This window comes from Sarcophilus harrisii, chromosome 1, assembly GCF_902635505.1.
Source record: "Sarcophilus harrisii chromosome 1, mSarHar1.11, whole genome shotgun sequence".
Classification (NCBI taxonomy): domain Eukaryota; kingdom Metazoa; phylum Chordata; class Mammalia; order Dasyuromorphia; family Dasyuridae; genus Sarcophilus; species Sarcophilus harrisii.
Window position 1 is genome coordinate 601,089,293 of NC_045426.1, and position 21,844 is coordinate 601,111,136.

Consider the following 21,844-nt stretch of genomic DNA (forward strand, 5'->3'; position numbering starts at 1 on the left):
TATCCACATTCAGAAAAAGAACTGATGAACTCTGAATGAAGACTGAAGCACACTTCTACATTTTTAAAATTCTTTTTCATGCTTTTTTTCTTTTGATCTATCTTCTTCTTTCTGAATTATAACTAATATGGAAATATGGTTTATATGATAGCATGTGAATAACCTGTATCAAATTGCTTAGAAAGACGAGAGGGAACAGAAGAAGGAAAGAAGTAATTTTGGAACTTAGAACTGTATAAAAATGAATGCCTGAGTAGGAAGAAATTTGAAAATACTAACTTCAAACTTGAGCAGTTCCTCTTCATTTTTGGTAGTTTTAGGGTTACAAGGGATAATTTTACTTATCTCAAATGACTAGAAAATAACCTTTAATTCTAATTATTGCCTTCAATAATCGGAACAGAAGAAGGAAAGAAGTAATTTTGGAACTTAGAATTGTATAAAAATGAATGCCTGAGTAGGAAGAAATTTGAAAATACTAACTTCAAACTTGAGCAGTTCCTCTTCATTTTTGGTAGTTTTAGGGTTACAAGGGATAATTTTACTTATCTCAAATGACTAGAAAATAACCTTTAATTCTAATTATTGCCTTCAATAATCTAAGGACTTGATTCATGTGCTCACTCATTTACAAGTCCAAAATAAACATTAAACCTTATTAAGGTCATACCAACATATTTAATGCCAAGGAAATAAGTCTTTCCTTTGAATTGTGCAAGAGATAGTGCAGTCAACTAAGTACATATCCTATTTTATCAGATTCTGGCCTAACCTTCACTCTTTTGCATCACTACTTCCCCTCAAGTGGGGTCTAGGGTATATTCAGGGAAAACTAGTACCTGTGCTATGAGGGCTGGTAAGTCCTTTTGAGACTGCTTTCTTCCTCTGGTGTCTATATGATTCAGCTAACTCTCATCTGAGGCTCCAAGAATCTGTAAGAAACAGTCTGTATGGTGTTTGCTATCTGACAACTCCAAGAGAAATGCCAAAAGCAGAACAGAGGTCTGTATACAGAGTTTGTAGATCTGACCAAGGGCTTTGAGATTGTCATTCATGAGAGTTTATGGAAAATTAAGTAAAAACTTGGTTGTCCAGAAAAGTTCATTAGTATTCTATGTAAGTTTCATGGTGGCAAGCTTGCTATGGTTTTGACAATGGACTGTGCTCTCAGACTTTCCTAGTAATTAGTGGGGTAAAAAAAGACTGTGTTTGCTACCATATTTTTTAGCATGATGTTCTCATCCATAACATCCAATTGTTATATGCCTTCAGTGGCATCAAAGTAAGCTCCCACACTGATGGTAAATTCTTCAATTTGAAAAGGTTACAAGCCAAAACTAAAGTGGAGGGAGTGTTGATGCATGATTTTTGTGTTTACAGATGACTTTACACTCAAAGCAGCCTCCGAAGCTGAAATGCAACAAAGTTTGGATCAATTCTCTGGTGCTTGTGCTGTATTTGTTCTAACAATTAACACCAGGAAAACACAGATATTCCATCAGCCAGCACCATATCATTCATTTGTAGAACCATTAATTACAAAAAAATGGAGAAATTTTCAAAGCTATGGATAAGTTCACTTACCTTGATAGTATACTTTCTAAGGATGTGCACATTGATAGTGAGGCTAGCACACATATTGCCATAACCAGCTCACTGTTTGGGAGGCACAAAAAGTGTGAGAGAGAAGAGGCATTAGACTGACTACCAAACTGAAGGTCTACAGAGCCATTGCATTAACCTCATTATTGTATGCCTGTAAAATCTGGACAGTATAACAGTTCCATGCCAGGAAACTTAATCACTTCCATTTGAATTGCCTTAAGAAGATTCCGAAGACCACCTAGCAAAACAAAATACGAGACACTGAGGTCCTTTTTCAAACTAAACTATCACATATTCAAATTCAATTGCAGAAAGTGCAATTCAGTTGGTCTGGCTACATTGTTCAAATGATGAATATAAGCTTGCCAAAAAAGACTTTTATGGAGAACTCACACAGAGCAAGTGCTGATGTGATGATCAGAAAAAATGATACAAGGGCACTCTCAAAATTTCTCTGAAGAACTTTAGAATTGATTGCATGACATAGAAGACATTGGCACAGTACTACTAGCATGTTATGCCCTCATAAAAGAAGATACTATGCTTTATGAGCAAAGAGGAATTAAATTAGCTCAGAAGAAATGCAAGATGAGCAAAGTAAGAGAAGTCATCCCTAAAAGTTCATATGGACTATCTGTGCCTGACCTGTGGCAGAACCTTCCAAGTTTATATTGGTCTCTTCAGCCATGTCAGACACACTTTAATATGACTGTAATATAGTGAAGTCTTTTTAGTACTCTTTGAGAACAAAGGACTACCATATAACCAGCTGCAATGCACAACAGTTATACTCCAGTAAAGTGTTTTAGAAGATAGGCTGAACTAGGTTGAGGGTAATAAGGGGACCTTAGACCTTTCAGTAAGTAGCTAACCCAAGCATGTGAAGACTTTCCTTGGTGACCTGGATGGATAAGAACAATTTGTTCCATTGGCTTCTTTACTCTGTCTTATTGAACTGTAATAATTCTGGAAGAGAGAGTGAGGTCAATGACTCTGTGCAACTCTGCCTTGCTTAAATTCAATTTATACATTAATCAAAAGACATCATCCATATCATCTTACCATTTTTACTTATCCCAAAGTACTACAGTGACAAGCAAGTAGCAAAGCAGCAAGTACACATACACTGGGAGCTATAGTCAACATCCTGAACATCAAGCCTTAGGATCATCTTATTACTAGAATAACAGTGGAATTCAGTATGCACAAACACACACACACACACACACACACACACACACACACATACACACAAGCTAGTTCTGAGCAGCTTTTTAAGAATGGAAGGGGCACCCTTAAAAGAAAAGATGCCCTAAAATTGTCTTCTGACCCAATCCTGACTCAATTATCATGCCAAGCAGGAATCCCACCCTAAGGTCAGAATGCAAAAATTTTACAAAAACTTCTACAAAGAAAAAAGTCCACTCACCATTGATATATGGAATGTGCACACATTTATTGACACTACAAAATCCATTAGACCTAAAGATGAACAGCTCTGATTGCAAGAGAATTTAGCAAGTATCACATCCAAATTAGTCCTGAGTGAAACAAGCCTGACAAGTGAAGGCAAGCTTACTGAAGATGGAGTTGGATAAATTTTTTTTTTCTGCAGTGGCTGTAATGAAAGGGAGACACCCAGCATGGTATGCACTATCAAAGAAGATGTTATGCTCTGTGAGTAAAGCAGAACTAAAGTAGATCAAGAGAAATGAGATATACAAATTTAGAGAATACACCAAAGGTTCGTATGGACTATTTGTGCCCAAATTGAGATAGAACATTCTGAGCTCATATGAATCTGATCATCTACAGTCAAACAAAATGTTACTTGACTCTAACATAGTAATATCATTTTTTCCCCTCCAAGAATGAAGGACAATAACCAACCAATTCCTTTGAGTTGGAATGAACTTTAGAAGTCATTACTGTCTTTTCAATTTTTTCGTAGGAGACTAGTTAAGGATTCACTCTACACAAAGGATTTAGAATTATTCTGTTTGATTACAGAGGGTAAAACTAAGACCAGTGGGAATAGGGTAGTGTGATGTGGTGGGACAAATGTTGAATTTGGAATCAGAAGAACTGGATTTAAATCTTTATCTTGCTACTTAGTACCTTTGTGAGTTTCAGGAAGTCACTTAAACTTTCTGTATCTCAGTTTGTTTTTTGGTTTTGTTTTGTCTAGAGATGAAGATGTTAGAGGATGTTATAGCCTTTAACCTGATCACTTTCTGTCTTAAATTCTATGATATTTTGAAATTTCAGGGTGATAGATTTTGACTCTATAGAAATAAAGACTTTCTAAACTCTTCAATTGCCTGAAGACATTGCTAACAAAAAGTAGTCACCTTGTCATTAGTAGAGCTTATTTAGAAGTTGGACACTTGCAGGAGAAAAGAATTCCTGCTTACTGAGTAAAATATAAGATCCTTGAGAAAGGGACTGATTGTTTTTGTTGCTGTTATTATTTATCTCTTTTTGTCCCTAGTAGCTAGAATAATGTCTCACACAATAGAAGTTTAATAATTCTTTGTTGAATTTTCCAAAACTGGGCTGCATGCCTCTTAATATCCTTTCAAATACTGAGATTATTTTAGTTTGGAGTTAATGACAATAACTGACATTTCATACTGTCCAGTGTGTTTTTTCAGAAGCCAAAGAATCTTATTTCAATATGGTGAACTTTAATGGTGATGGGAGTGGTGGTGATTGTGTTTAATCTTTCTTCTCATCATTACAGCATTTATCCTTCCTTGACCCTTCTTGGCATTCTTTCTCTTGACCTTGCCTGCCTGGCCATCAACACAGGGCAAGCTGGCACAGAGAAGTCAATGTGCTTCTTGAAGTCCAGGTGCACAAAGAACAGGTTGTTCACTACCTGGTTCCTCACCCCAGTATGCCTCTGGCAAATCTGTGATCTTCTATGGTAGATAGATTTGGCCAGATCCAGCTTGAAGACCTGTGTGTGCAGACCTTATTCCAGGAAATCTTCAGTCTTCAGGACCAAGACATAGTATAGATTCATCTTATATTCACTGATGTGTATCATTTACTAAAGCAAGACACTGACATTCTGCTTCAGCGCCTGGTCCAGGTGTGATTTCTTAAAAGGTGATAGTTTTTCTTGCAACACGTCCAGCTTTTGACCTACACATTCTATGCACTTTCAAACCAATTGGAAAGGTGGCCAATGCATTTTCTAATTATTTATTTATTTTTAACATTAACATTTAAACAAAATTTTAAATTCTTGGGGCAGCCAGGTGGTGCAGTGGATAGAGCACCAGCCCTGAAGTCAGAAGGACCTGAGTTCAAATCTGGCCTCAAACATTTAAAGCGTCCTAGCTATGTGATCCTGGGCAAGTCACTTAACCCCAACTGCCTCAGGAGGAAGAATATTCTAAATTCTATGTCTCCCTCCCACCTTCCTTCAAACAATATATAATTGTTCACACATATGAAATCATGCAAAATATATTTCTATATTAGCCATATCACAAAAAAGACCAAAAAGAGGAGAAAATTACATTTCAGTTTGTACTTAAGAATTATACTTAACAATTCTCTCTGACGGTAGATAGGATTTTCTTTTTAATCATGAGTCCTTTGGAATTATTTTAGATCATTGTATTGAACAAAGTATCTACTCTTTCACAGCTGATCCATCACAACATTGCTGTTATAATGCACAATGATGTCTCAATTTTTCTTATTTTACTATGCATTAATTTACATAGGTGTTGGATTTTTTTTTCTTCTAAAATTCCCCTCGTCCTTATAGCACAATAGTGCTTCATCAAAATTGTATGCTCTTTATATCTCAAAGAATTCTTAAAAGAGGGAAAGGGATCCAAATGTACAGAAATGTTTGTGGCAGCCCTCTTTGTAGAGGTAAGAAACTGGAAACTGAGTGGATGCCCATCAATTGGGGAATAGCTGAATAAATTATAGTATATGAATGCTATGGAATATTATTGTTTTGTAACAAACAACCAGCAGGGTGCTTTCAGAAAGGCTTGAAGAGATTTACATGAACTGATGCTAAGAGAAATGAGCAGAACCAGAAGATCATTATACACAGCAACAACAAGATTATATGATGATCTATTCTGATGGACATGGCTCTCTTCAACAATGAGATGATTCAAACCATTTCCAATTGTTTAGTGATAAAGAGAGCCATATACACCCAGAGAGAGTACTGTGGGAACTGAATATGATTCACAATATAGCATTTTCACTATTTTTGTTGTTGCTTGCTTGCATTTTCTTCTTCTTCTTCTTCTTCTTCTACTACTACTACTACTACTACTACTACTGGTTTGATTTGATTTTTCTTATGCAGCACAATATTTGTATAAACATGTATGCATATATTGGATTTAACATATATTTCTACCATGTTTAACGTAAATTAGATTACTTGCCATCTAGGGGAGGGCATGGGGGGAAGGGAAGGAAAATTGGAACACAAGGTTATGCAAGGGCTAATGTTAAAGAATTGTCCATGCATATGTTTTGAAAAATAAAAAGTTTTAATTTAAAAAAAATTGTATACCCCAACTCGTTTAGCCACTCTTCTATTGATGACTATCCCCTCAACCTCTATTTCTTTGTCATCGCAAAAAGAGTTGCTATACATATTTTTGTACACATAGGTAATTTTTTCTTTCTTTTTTTTTTCTCTTTGAGGTACTTACCTAGTAGCAGGATTATTGGATCAAAGGGTATATACAGTTTTATGACTATATGGGCATAGCTCCAGTTTGTTCTGCAGAATAATTGGACTAGTTCCCTACTCCACCAAGCCTTTATAATGTGCCTATCTTCCTTTCCCCTTCAGTGTATGTCATTTCTTATCAGTGTAAGGTGGTATCTCAGAATTGTTTTGATATTTTTCTAATCAATAGTGATTGAAAGCATTATTTCATAATAACTATAGACAGTTTTTTTTATTTTTTTTCTTCTGAAAAGTGCCCTGTTCAGATTGTTTTGTCATATATTAGTTGGGAAATGTTTTTTCTTTTATTTATCTTGGTTGTAATCAAATAAATTCCCTATTTATTTGAGAAATGATGAATTTATCAAATAAACTTGCTGTTAAAATATTATTTAAATATTTAAAATATTGTTTAGAATATTATTTCATTGTTTATGACACTTTTTGTTAGCAAAATATGGTTTCTTTGATTATCTATTTTAAGCATATTTTTTGCTATTACTTTGAGATTGTTTGCTGCTGCTGCATTTTTTTTAATTTCATCTGAAGCATAATTGATTCTGTTCCAATCTTTTATTGTAATTCTATGTGCATCTTTCTTTTCAAGTTTTCTCTAGCACATAATATTCTTGTTCAATTCTGGTTTCTAATCCATCTTGTTATCTGCTTCCATTTATGAAGGAACTTTTTCTATTCACAGTTATAACTATTAGCTGTATATTTCTATTTATCCTATTTTCTATCCTTTTCTTTGTCTTCTTTCATTCTGTCCCTCCTCAAAAACCTGTTTTGTATCTGATCATTACTCTCCTTAATTTGCTCTACCTTTTTATATTCCCCTAATATCTCTTACCCTCTTCTACTCCTATTTCTGTATTGAGAAAGATAGATTCTCATACTCAGTTGGATATGTATGTGTTTGTGTGTACATGCACAATTTTGTTCTTCTCTCTTTGAAGAAATTCCATTAAAAGTAAGGTTCAAACATCTCTGCCTCCCCCTACCATTTTCTCCTCCATTATAAAAGTTTTCCTTTCATGCTGCTTTTATGTGAGAAATTTTCTTCATTCTACTTCTTTCCTTCTTTTTCTAATACATCCCTCTTTCTCACTCCCTACAGTTTTTGAGATCATTCCAACATAATCAATTGATACTTCTCTGTCTGTTCTCATTCCAGGTAGCCTCTTTCTAACAGATTTAATAATGGTAAAGTTCTTAAGAATTGCATGTATTATCTGCCCATATAGGAATGTAACCAGTTTAACTTCATTAAATTCTATTGGATTACTTGGGGCTTTTTTGTTGTTTTGTTTGTTTGTCTTTTTGAGCTTCTCGTGAGTTTTTTGTATGAATGTCAAATTGTCTTTTCAGCTCTGGTGTTTTCATCAGGAATGTTTGTCATTTATGTATTTCATTAAATGTCTATTCTCTCCCCCAGACCCCATAGGATTATATTCATTTTTGTGGGGGAGATTAATCTTGGTTGTAATCCTAACTCCTTTGTCTTCTAGAATTTCATATCCCAAACTCTCTTTTTCTTTAAAGTGGAAGTTGCTAAATTTTGTATGATCCTAAATGTAGCTCCCCAATAGTTGAAAGGCTTCTTTCTGGCTGCCTGTAATGTTTATGTCATGATCTGAAAGTTCTGAAATTTGTCCCTAATATTCCTGTGAATTTTCATTTTGCGATTCCTTTGAGAAGGTGATCAGCAGATTTTTTCAATTTATATTTTATCCTCTGGACCTATGACAGGTCCTAAGTTTTCCTTCAATTTGCACACACATATCTATCTATCTACATGTACATATACATGCACACATCCATACAGACATATATATATATATATATGCACCCACATGTGTGTATGTATGTGTTTATGTATGTGTCTGTGAGAGAGAGAGAAAGAGAAAAAAGAGGGAGAGAGAAAGAAAAAGAGAGAGAGATTTCTCTTCTTATTCCAGCTGCAGTGATTTTCTTTGTAAAAAAGTCTTTTGAATCCATATGACCAAAAGTAAGAACTGGATTTTAACACCAGTTTTTTTTTCTCATTAAGGAATTGATTTTCGAGGTCCATAAATTGTTTATTACTCAAATGTCTCCCATTTCTACCAATAAAATATAATTTATCACAGAAAACAATTCAGCTTATATCTTTAGTTGTTGGAGTTTTTTGATCATAGCTTTCAAGAAGTCTAATAATTCTTAAATTATTTCTTCTCAATCTATTTTCCAGATCAATTGTTTTTCTAGGAAGATAGTTCACATTTTCTTCTGTCTTTTTTCCCCATTCTTTTGATTTTGTTTCTTAAATTTTCATGGGATCAGTTGCCCAATTCTAATTTTTAAGGAATTGTTGTTTATTCAGTGACCTTTTGTATATCTTTTCCCATTTAACCAATTCTGCTTTTTAAGAATTTGTTTCCTCGATTAATTTTTTGCCTGTTATTATTATTATTATTTTGCCACAGTCTTAATTCTCTTTTCCCAAATTTCTTGCATCATTCTCATTTCTTTCCCAACTTTTTCCTCTACCATGCTTCTCTCTTTTTTTGAAAGTTTTTTTTTTATTTACAAAACTTATGCATGGATAATTTTTCAACATTAATCCTTGCATAGCCTTGTGTTCCAAATTTTCCCCTCCTTCCCCTCACTCCCTCCCTTAGATGACAAGCAATCTAATATATGTTATACATGTTAAAATATGTTAAATTCAATATATATATAAAGATATTTATACAATTATCTTACTTTATAAGAAAAATAGATCAAAAGGGAAAGAAAATGAGCAAGAAAACAAAACACAAGTGAATAATAACAAAAAGAGTGAGAATATTATGTTTTGATCCACAATCAGTTCCCACAGTCTTCTCTTTGGATATAGATGGCTCCCTTTATCACAAAATCACTGGAACTGGCCTCAAGCTTCTCATTGTTGGAAAGGGCCACATCCATCAGAATTGATTGTTGTATAATATTGCTATTGCTGTGTACAGTGATCTCCTGGTTCTGCTTATTTCACTTAGCATCACTTCATGTAAGTCTCTGCAGGCCTCTTTAAAATCATCCTGCTGATCATTTCTTACAGAACAGTAATATTCCATAACATTCATATACTATAACTTATTCAGCTATTTTCCAACTGATGGGCATCCACTCAGTTTCTAGTTTTTTGCACTACCAAAAGGGCTACCATACACATTTTTGCACATGTGAATCACTTTCCCTCCTTTAAGATCTCTTTGGGATACAAAAGCCCAGTAGAAACACTGCTGAATCAAAGGATATACACAGTTTGATAACTTTTTGAGCATAGTTCCAAATTGCTCTCCAAAATGTCTAGATCTGTTCACAATTCCACCAACAATGCATTAGTGTCCCAGTTCTCCCACATCCTCTCCAATATTTGTCATTATCTTTTCCTGTCATCTTAGCCAATGAAAGAGATGTGTAGTGGTATCTCAAAGTTGTCTTAATTTGCATTTCTCTAATAATAGTGATTTAGAGCACCTTTTCATATGCTTGTTTCTTTCTTTAACTCTGCCAGGCATTCTTTCTGGCTTCAGGTCAAATTACCATTTTTCTCTGAGACTTTGTCTCCTAAGTTTATATCCTTGCCAATGTACTAGGGACTCTTTTGGTTAAGTTTTAAAATTATTATTGTAGTTGTTGTTATTGTTGTTTTTTGTTAATTTTTCCACCCAGTTCTTTGACTTTGAACTTTGTATCAAAGTTGGGTTTTGTTTACCTGTGAGCAGAGAAGTACCACCCCAAATTCCTAGTCAATGAATCATATTTGCCAAAATATTAATAGCAGCATTTTGAGGAGTTCCATAGAATTGGAGATGAAAGAGATGGTCATTAACCTGAGAATAGTTGAGCAAATTGTAATACAAAAATATTATTGGATATTGCATAAGAAATAATACAGGAAAAACACTAAGAAAAATAAACATATGAATTTATTTAACGTGATATAAAGGGAACCAGGAAAATAACATACCTAATGATTACAACATTGTAAATGGAAAGCATAATAAAATGTATCTTAATATTATATATTTATAATTACTAATATGGACCCAAAAGAAATGTCATATCTTTCCTCTTGTTTGGAGAGGTAGAGGAGCCATAGATTTGGAATGCTGCTTATGTTGTCAGACCACATTCACATTACATCTGTGATTCGATTTTTTAAAAATAATTGCTTTTTATTTTCAAAATCTATGCAAAGACAGTTTTCAACATTCACTCTTAGAAAACTTCGTGTTCCAAAATTTTCTCCCTTCCTTCCCCATCCCTTTCCCTGGACAGCAAGTAGTCCAATACATATTAAATATATAAAATTTTTCTATACATATTTCCATACTTATCATGCTGCACAAGAAAAATCAGAACAAAAAGGAAAAAAAATGAGGAAAAAAAGAAAAAAGAAACAAAAAGCAAGTAAATAATAACAAAAAGGTGAAAAACCTATGTTTTGATCCACATTCAGTCCTTATAGTCCTTTTTCCGATGTAGATAGCTCTCTCTACCAAAAGTCTACTAATATTAGCTTGAATCATCTTATTGTTGAAAAGAGTCACATTCATTGGAATTGATCATCACATAACCTTGTTGTTGCTATGTACAATCGTCTGTTGGTTCTACTATGATTTGATTTTAATAAGCATTTATTTTTTAAATCTTTTCTTGAAGTAACATATTCAGAAATGAATGGAATATGAAAATAAAAGGCATCAAAATAAAGTAAATGATTAGACTTCCTACTTGGTGCATATTATGTGACTTGCTTTGTGTTGAAGATAACTTTTAATCCAAATCAGTTGGACACACCATAAATTAATTTTCCCCCCTGTGAAGATGGATTGTGTGACTCTCCCACCTTTCTCCTAATAACCAAGGTTTTATCTCACATTTGCAATACAGTATTTAGAGTTAATGTATTAAAATTTCCAAAGGAAAATTTTCTTCCCAACTCTCACTGCTGAAGGAAATATAGAGAAGGAACATTATTAAGTAAGGAGATTTCTTCTAGAGGACAAATGGTTGCTGGAAAGATCAAAGTTGGTTTTGGACAATATTAAATTACATTAGGATATTAACTGGTTGTAATAAGCTTTGTGTCACTTGACATGTGATGAGAAAGTGAGTGATGGAAAAGAGGGAGGGATGCTTTAGTTTTCCCTGTCCTCTACTGGAACCCTCATGTTATATGTGTGATGTTGGTGGGCATTTTTAATAGTAGTACCATACTTATATCATTTGGGCCATCACCCTCTTCTCCCTATCACTCTGCTCCACCACATCTCCTCTCCCCACCTCCCACACAGAGAAATTATAATTAGAGAAAAAAACAACAAACTTTTATATTTATCTAGAACTACTCTGGCCCAAGAATGAAGGGTATTTTTAATGGGATGGCAAGAATGCATACCTGGAATCTTGAAATCCAATCAAAAAGAGCTTTAAAATAAAAAAGAAGGGAGTAAAGGAAAAGACTCTATACATCAAAGACTCTGACTACAACATAAGAAGAAAAATATAAGTACTATTCATGGGAAAAAATTCATAGGAAATAATATGCAAGAAAGAAGTAATTATTAAAACCCATGAGTTCAGAAGTGTATAAACCAATGCAGAAAAGTGTGGTTGATGGGAAAGATGAACCAGAGATGTGAAGGTAAATTTAAACTTATCAGCATCACTGAGACTTGTTGGGATGAGACCCATGACTGGAATATATATTATTATAGTATACCCAAAAGTAATGTAATACTTAAAACTGTGTGGATAGAGAAGTATTAAAAGCTAAGAAAATATCATATAAGGATATTATTTGTTTGGGCAAGAATCTTACAAAAATCTTATTCTTGTAAACAAGTTAAAAAGACTTGGGCCAGGTGATAATATATAGAGATGAATTAGAGAGTTTTAATGATTTTAATGATTTAATCCACACAATAGTATTAATGACATACTGCAAATCAAAGGGAAATCTTTGTTAAATGGGCTCAGGGATCTATGTTTGCCCCAATATGTAATGTCCAGGCTAGCTCTCTGGCGGTCTCTGGAAGGCCCTTGGTCTCAGCAGGATAGATACCACGAGAATGGACAAGAATAGAGTCCAAAGTCTTTATTATCTTTTACACAGCCTGCCCCTGTCATAGTCTGATCCAGTCTCTTCCAGCAGTCAGCCAGTCTGTCAATCTTCCCCATAGTGCAGGAAACAGGACAGCCACCACAAGGCTGGTCAAAGATAGAATGTCTATCTTCCAGTCCTTCTTAGCCCTTATATAACTTATTGTAATTATATCATTACATCATACTGATTATGTGTGAACTTAGAGAACCATTACATCACCATACTAAATACTAAGTATATATGTGAACTAGAGAACCATTATATCATCAATTCCACTGAGTTAACACCTTGTTTTAAGTATACTTCTCCAGAGTTTCAGCCCTCTACACCAATATTCTTTAACATTTTTAATCAATTACTGGAAAAAGAAACAGATAACATTAAAAGATATGGAAAAGTTAGGATAAATAGATAACAAAAAGAATGACAGTTCTTGAAAAGATAGAATATTGGACTAAATTGAATAAAAATAACTTAATAGAGATAAATATAAAGTTTTATATGTACTTGGGTTTAAAGATCAACCTTACAAAGAAAGATGGAGAGGTGTGGCTTGATAGCAACTCATTTGAAACAGATCTAGGGATTTCAATGAGATGTAAGCTCATTATGAGTCAATTATATGACACAGGACAGTGTAGGTCAGGGGTCCTCAAACTATGGCCCGTGGGCCAGATGCGGCAGTTGAGGACGATTATCCACCTCACCCAGGGCTATGAAGTTTCTTTATTTAAAGGCCCACAAAACAAAGTTTTTGTTTTTACTATAGTCCGGTCCTCCAACAGTTTGAGGGACAGTGAACTGGCCCCATATTTAAAAAGTTTGAGGACCCTTGGTGTAGGTAAAGCACCAAGGTCTGTTGATAGAGAGAAGGGAGGCAGCCTGACTTAGGCAAGTCAAAAATAATACCATGAACATTACCACTATTTCCCCTAAAAGCCTGATGGAGATAGAAGTTTCCTCTAAAAAACACCAGACCTGCTTCCATCTCAGTCTTTATTGCAGTCATTGAGGGGAACAAATTATTGTGGAAAGGAGTCCTATCTTTCTCATTATTACCAACACCAACTGCTGACCAACTACCAACTATAGTCAAATAGTCATAGGAACCCTGAAGGTAGTGGAATATTGCCATCACCTATTCTTGCTTCTAGTCTGGGTTTTACTATCCAGAAAAGTAACTCATTTTTACCTCTCACACAGAGGTTAGGCAAGGTATCCTATGCTGTAACAACAAGGTACCCTAAGGAAGAGGTAAGAAGTAAAATATGCTAGTCAATCAGACTCCTACTGTGGCCATCATCTGCCCTCCAATCCTTACATATGTAACTCAGGACCCTAAAATAAGAGCCTTTTGGATCAGCAACATTTATAGTCCAATGCTTTCAGTCATCATCCTGGGGAGATCAATCCCCATGAAGATGCAGCCTAATAACTACTCATACAGTTGTTATTTTTACATTTTAGGTCCCAATTATTTTTAGTCTATGTTTCTATATTCCTTAACTGAATATAATTGTCATTATATTATGGTCTAATAAGGGTGCATTTAATATTTGTGCTTTTCTGCATTTGGTTGTAAGGTTTTCATACCTTGATATAGTCAATTTTCATGAATGTATTTTGTGTGACTGAGAAAAAAAAGATATATTTCTTTCTATTCCCCATTCATTTTCTCTATTATATATAATTTTTCTAAGATTCTATTGATTTCCCTTGACTTCTTTCTTATTTATTTTATGTATAGATTTATCTAGTTCTCAGAGCAGGAAGTTGAGAATAGTATTACTATTTGCTCCTAGAGTTTATTTAATTACTTTTTCCTTTAAAACTTTTCAAGCCATTGGGTACCTATATATTTAACATTTTGATATTACTTATTTGTTTATGGTTTCTTTTAGTAAGATATAATCTTCCTGAGACCTGATTTTGTTCATCACAATTTGTTTATCATAATTGTTATCCCAATCTTTTTAAATTCAGCTGAAGATTCTGCTGCAGGCCCTTATTTTAAATCTGTGTGTATTTATCTATAATGTATTTCTTGTAAACAACATATTGTTGGATTCTATTTTTAACCATTTTTCAACTTGCTTCCATTTTATGGTTGAATTCATCTCTTTCATGTTCAATGTTATGATCACTAACTGTGTATTTCTCCCCATCCATTTTTATCCTGTTTATCCTTTTTTCTCTTATCCTGTTCTTCCTCTAAAGTCTATTTTACTTTTGAACATTGTCTTCCTTTTTCTGCCCTACTTTTTTACAACCCTTTCCTTTCTCTTTTCTCCTTCCTTTCCTACTTTACTGTTGCTGATAGATTTCATTATCTATTGAGTATGTGTAAATACTCATATTTCTTCTCTTTGAACCAATTTATATGTGAATGAGGTTCAGGCATTGTCTGCCCTCCCTATCACCCACCATTTCCCCTTCCATTGTAAAAGCTCTTCATTGTTCATTTCTTTTATTTGACATAATTTTCCCCATTCTTTTTCTCCCTTGACCTTTCTTCCAATGCAATTCTCATTCTCACCTATCTATTTTTTTTAATATCATCCCAACATGGGATTCACTCTTATGTCTTCTTTCTACGTAGAATTATTCTGTCCTAATAATAATAAAGTTCTTAGAATTAATATGTTTCATTTTTCAATATAAAAAAGTAAACTGTTTAATCTTATTGAATCCCTTATGATTTCTCTTTCATAATTAGTTTTTTTTTTTGTACTTCTCTTGAATCTTATATTTGGAAGTCAGATTTTCTATTCCAAGCTAACATTTTCATCAGAAATGTTTGAGTACTCTCTTTAAATTAAATATACATTTTCCCTTCAAGAATTATACTCAACTCTGCTGGGTAGGAGATTATTGGGTAATCTTTCTTCTTTTGCTTTCTGAAATATCATATTCCAATCACTTTGCTATGAAACATGGTAACTACTAAATCTTGTGTGATCCTGACTGTGACTCCATGATATTTAAGTGGTTTCTTTCTGATTGCTTAAAGTATTTTTTCTTTCACCTGAGCTGGAATTTCACTTTAATATTTTTGGGAGTTTTTATTTGGGTCTTTTTCAGTTGATGATATGTGGATTCTTTTCATTTTTATTTTACACCCTTCTTCTAGGATTTCAGGATTTATACGATGTATTTCTTGAAATATGAAATATGATTTCTTGAAATAGGATCTTTCTTTGATCATACCTTTTAGATATTCAAATAATTCTTGAATGGTCTCTGCTTAATCTATTTTCCAGGTCAATTATTTTTCTTATTAGACATTTCACTTTTTCTTTTATTTTTCATTCCTTTTTACTTTGTTTTATGGCTTCTTGATGTTTCATGAAGTCATTACCTTCCATTTCTCCAATTCTTCTATTTAAGAAATTATTTTGTCTAGGGTGCTGTTGTTTGGTCACTTCTGCTTTTAAGGAGTTATTTTCATCAGTAAATTTTTGTTTCTTTTTTATTTGGCTAATTCTTGTTTCAAGGTATTATTTTCTTTGATATTTTGGATGTTTTTTCACCAGGCTCATCATCTTTTCATAATTTTCTTCCCTTGCTCTCATTTCTTTATCTATTTTTCCTCTAACACTCTTATTTACTTTTTAAAAGTTCTTCTGAAAAGTTTTGTTAACTTGTGTTCAAATCACCTTTTTTTTTTCTTTGAGAATTTGCTTGCAGCTTTTTTAACTTCATTGGATCTCTGCTAATCATAGTGGATTTTGATGGTTCAATTCTTGCTTTTTTTCTCACTTTTATGCTATTTCTTGATTTTGAACTTTATGTTAAAGTTGGACTCTGTTCTTTTGTGGAGGTAAGGGGGTGGAGATTGTCTTAAGCATTAGGATTGTTCATACTGCTGTTTTCAGAACTACTTATGGGGGTTTGGAAATTTTTAGTGCTGTATCTTCTGGGCAGAAGTGTAGTTACTGCTTTCTTGGTCCTTTCTTTGGCTTACCCAAGAAGAGTTCTTGATCCTTTAGGATTGCAATGAATACTTACATTTATGGTTTCAACTCCTTCTTTTATGTGTGTGTGTGTATGTGTGCGTGTAGATAGAAACAAAGAGATACAGAAACAAAGACAGAGAGACATAAAGGGAGAAAAAGAGGGGGAAAGAAACAGAGAGAAAGAGAAAGACAGGGAGAGATGGGGAGGAAGGAAGGAAGATGAAAAATATAATGGTAGAATGATAATAGTGGTGGTAATTCCAGAGAATGATGTATGTTTTCAAAATGGATGTTAAGACAAAATCTCATCAATGGGAAAAGGAGTCCTTGTGTCAGAATGGTATAGGGCTTCAAGATCATGGTATTTGATGATTGAAGACATTGTTCAACTTGGAGAAGAATAGATTTAGGGGGAAAGATGAGGTTATGATAGCTTTCTTTATATATTTGAAAAGTTGCTGTGTGAAAATGAATTGGATTTGTTGAATTTGACAGAAGACTAGGAACACAAGGTAAAAATTGCACATACACATTTATCATTGATATAATGAAAATAAAAACAACTTTCAATAATTAAGATTCTAAAAGGAAAATGGGCTGCTTCATAAGAACACATGTTTTTTCTCCCCAGAGATCTTTAATCAAAAAGTAGATAAATAAATAATCATTTAATAAATAATATATTAAGTGCCTGCTATATGCCAACTGCTGTCCTAAATTTTGGGGATACAAAATGAGGCAAAAGTCAATCCTGGACCTTAAGGACCATACAATCTAATGGGGGAAATAATATGCAAACAATATATACAAAGACAATTTTATAAAAGATAAATGGGGGGAGTTGGCATAAAGAAGACATAAAAATTAGGAGCTTTAGGAAACCATTCCCTGTAAAATAAGGCATTTCAGTTGGGATTAGTTAGATGAGTAGAAGGAGCAAGGGGAAACTACTGAGGTATGCTCTTAAGGGAATTCTTTAATTTGTGTAGGACTAGATGATCTTGATGTATCTTCTTACTCACACATTCTACAACCCTTTGATTCTATGTCTTTGAAGTGTGTCAGCTAAGTTTGACTCTAGTTCCTTTAAAAAATAAATAAAAAACAAACAAACATTTATTAAGACTTTCTTTGTGGCAGGCAGTGTGCTAAGCACTTTACAAACATTTCAGATAAAAGATAGTGACTGAAAATGTTGAGAAGTGGTTGACCTTATGGATGTGCTCAAGGTCATGCAGCTTATTACAAGGTATAATGATAGAATTGTGTCTCAGATCTAGTTCTTCTGAATTTCATTGTTGTTGTTCAATAATTTTTCAGTCATGGACTCTGTAATTCAATTTGGGGTTTTCTTGACAAAGATACTGGAATGATTAGCCATTTCATCTCCAGTTCCTTTTATAGATGAGGAAACTGAGGTAAACAGGTTTAAAGGATTTGTATAGGATCACAAAGATAATAACTGTCTGAGATTGAATTTGAATTTAGGAAGAGGAGACTTCCTGACCCCAAGCCTGGTATTCTATTCATTGTGCCACTTAGCTGCTCTCCTGAATTTTAGGCTACTGTTTTTTCCAATATCCTCATAGGGCCTCTCAGAAAGCATTAAATCTATTTTCTCACTGCAAACTGATTAAAAAAAACAAAACTTCTAAGAGTGATCAACAACAAATTATCTCTTAGAACAATGGGATTCCTTTAACATACTTCAGAGTCTATAATCGAGTATTGTCTTATTTTATTTTTAAGAAGTTAGCTTAAACTTGATAAGAAAGATTCTCTCTTAATATTCAGTTTCTTCTCTGACTTTGTGCTAATCCCTGGTATTCTCTGGAAGAAATTTAGTTATGTCTGTTTTTTTACAATGATTTTTAAACTATCATTTTATTTAAGCCTGCATTCATCTATTCAACAAGCAATCATTGATTATCTTCCAATCACATCCCTCACTTTTCTTGAAAGGTAGTTTGTTGTAAACAGGCTAAGAATGAGTTTTGAAATTATGTGCTCATGTTGCTCTGATTGCTGACAGTAAACTCCTAAGTGTCTAGGACCGCTAAAGCTGAAGACTAGAATGTCTTTCCTTCCAGACTGGGTTTCTGAAAACTCAGTTAAGCACTTTTTACTTCTTAGTAATCAAAAGGATGGAAGGTGATTAAAAAGACAGAGAAAGGGAGAAAAAAATCTAATATAGTTTTTCATATGGACAAAGAAAGAGGGAAACATATAAAGGGGGAAATGTCATTAAATACAGCAAAGTATTGCTTTGGGTCTTTACATCTCAGGTGAGTAGGATGGCATTATATATGCTTTAGGGATTTTCTAAATGGAAGTTCTGTCACCTGAAAGACTGACTACAACTTACAACGTAGCAGTTGAAATTTCCCAAAGGTAGAATCTTTGAGGCTCCATTGCTAAGAGCTAGCAAGTTCACCAAGTTGTTACATGGTAAAAGTGTATGAGCCTCACATCTTGCTCTAAACAAATTCACAGAAAGCATTCACAGAGTGTTTGGAGACAGAAAACGATTTTCTTTGACCAGAGGTCAATTTTAATTTTTCAAAGTATATGCTTTTCTGGCTTACTGTATCTATCTTCAACAGCTTTCTTGACTACTCTAACTTGTCTATCTTTGTCCTACATGTTCCGTTGTGTCTTTGGGGTTAACTGAATCTAGCTGCCTAATTTCTTTTTAAAGCATGTATCTGAGTAGCGCTCCTTTTCTAAAGAAAAATTCCCATGGTTCCCTCCTACCAGGATGAAATACAAATTTCTCCGTATGAAATTTAAAGTCTTTGGCAATCTGATGGCAGTCTATTTTTCCAGATTTTTTTATTTTACAGATTTTTCCTTTTCATGAATTAACCTTCTATCATAATAAATAATAATAACAATTTATGTATTATCTTAAGGTTTTTTAAACTACTTCTCATTTCCCAGAGGTGGAGTCTTGGAGACTTCATTGCTAGGAGTTAGCAAATTCAAGGAGTTGTCTCATGGTAGTAGTCTTTGAACCATATGAATGGTCTCATTTGAGCTTTATTACAACCCTGGAAGGTACATACTATTATTACCTCAAATTTTACATATAAGGAAATGGAGGAAGAGAGAGCTTAAAAGATGTATACCATTCCACCTCCCAAATCTATGCCTTTGTATAAACTGCCTCCTTATTCATTAACTCTCACCCTATCTGTTTTCAAAGCTCTGTTCAAGCTACATCTTACTGTACCTTCTGAACACTGCTTTATTTTTACTTATATATAATGATCTCATCAACTTGATTGAACTGAATTTTTCTACATTATTCTTCTATCTGTTCATTCAGTACTAACTTCCTTCCTAATCTTCAATTTTACATCTACAACTATTTATTCTTCTTGAATTGGATGTCCCATAGATGTCTTAAATTCAATGTGTCTAAAACTAAATTCATCATCTTTCAAACCTTGCTATTATTATTATCAAGGTCACTACCATCGTCCCTTAGACATAAAATCTAGATGTCATCTTCAATCGGTATTCTCATTTTTCCTACATATCCAATATTTTGGTAAAATCTGTCAAAACATTTTTTAAATGTAACTCTTATCTCTGACATAGCTGCCAACTGGTGCAGATCTTTATCACATCATTCTAAGAGTGTTACAATAGGTTGCTAGTTGGTCTCCTCATCCAAATTTCTTCCTGTTCCAGTTTATTCTCCATTCAAGTATCAGAGTTATCTTCCTAAAAAAAACTTCTCTGATTAAGATATTGACCCATGCAATAAACTCCACTGGCTCCTTTATTATCCCCAGGATCAAATAAAAATCTTTTAAAAAAATTTATTTATTACTTGCTCTCTTATCTTTCCAAGTTTTCTTTTCACAATTTGCTACAGTCTATGGCCTCTACAATCCAAAAAAGATCTTCTTGATATTCCTTTAACATGATGTATCTTTCTATTTGATTTTTTGGTTTGGATGGTTTGGTTTTTACTAGCTTTCTCCTATGCCTGGGATTCTTTCACTTCTCATCTCTTCTTACTTCCCTGGTTTTCTTTAAGGCTCAAACCAAATCCCACACTTTTCAGGTTGCCTGGGAGCAATCTCCCCTTTTCATCCTTACTCACTTGATCCTTAGGGTCTTCGCTCTGAGATTATTTCAAAGTTCCTGGCATATAGTAAGTACTTAGTAGATTTGTATTGGATTGACTTGACATGACACGTATAAATATTGTTTTCCTTAGCCGGAAACAAACTTCATGAGGAAAGTGATTGTTTTGTTTTTGTGTTTCTATATCCAATACCTAGCAGAATATTTTACAAATATTAGACATAGGTATGTTTGTTGTTTTTAGTATGCTAGTCTTTCATTCCTAAATTTTATCTTGGTATTCCCAAATCTTGGTTATAGTTCAGTCTCCCTGTCTACATTCTGTCGGAGTCCTGATTTAAAGACTTTTAAATAACCACCACATCTCCTAATGTATAGCTAATTCTGGTTTGTAAATGATATATATGTTGTGAGCATTCCCGTAACTATAGCATTAAGCAGAGATGATCCCCTAGTGGCATGAAATATTAAAGTCAGTCCAATCATGTATCACTATAGTACAAAGGAGTTCATTGAGGGTTAAGGGAACAAATAGTAATAATTCATAGATGCAAAATTTACTATATCAACATATAAAATTAAGATTCTTCACATTTTTCATTAATCCAACCCACTAGTATTCTTACAATATTTCTTTCCTCTACCTCTGTTCAACCTCCATATTCCTCACTTGTCTTTCATCTTTTTATCTTGAACTCTTCCACTTCCACTCATGTATTACAATATGCCTCCCCTCTAACCTTTCTAGTTACTCCTTAAAATGCATTTGAAGTTAAGAAAAGAATCTAAAATTGCTATTTAAATTGGGGGTGGGAGAATGGTAGATTAAATACAAAAGTTCTTTGACAACGCAATTTATCACATAATTTTTATAGATGTATACATTTCAAGTGAATTTAATCTGCATATTTTGTGACTCATTTCCATTCCATTATAAAAAAGTTCTCTTAAAAAAGTTGCTCCCTTTTAAAAGGAGGCTATATTTGTGTCACAATGATGACTTCCTAACCTTTTATTCTAGAGTTGCATTGTCAGAAAACTCTTCCTTTGTCTAACTTCATTACCTTTTCTCTGTATTTCAGCACATCTTCTATCTTTAGTGAAGCTCAAATAGTCAGCATATTTTGAGATCTTGAAGATTAGGAAAATATTAAGTATACTTTCATTTCTGTTTTTTGGTCTATAAAAAATACAAACAAAACAAATTCCATTTAACCAGAACAGGACCTAGGAATAATTAGGATTTTTAAATCTAAAACAAAATAGTTGTTGTTGTTAGGAATGATAGTGTGATGTTGGTGGTGGTGATGGTGTATGAAA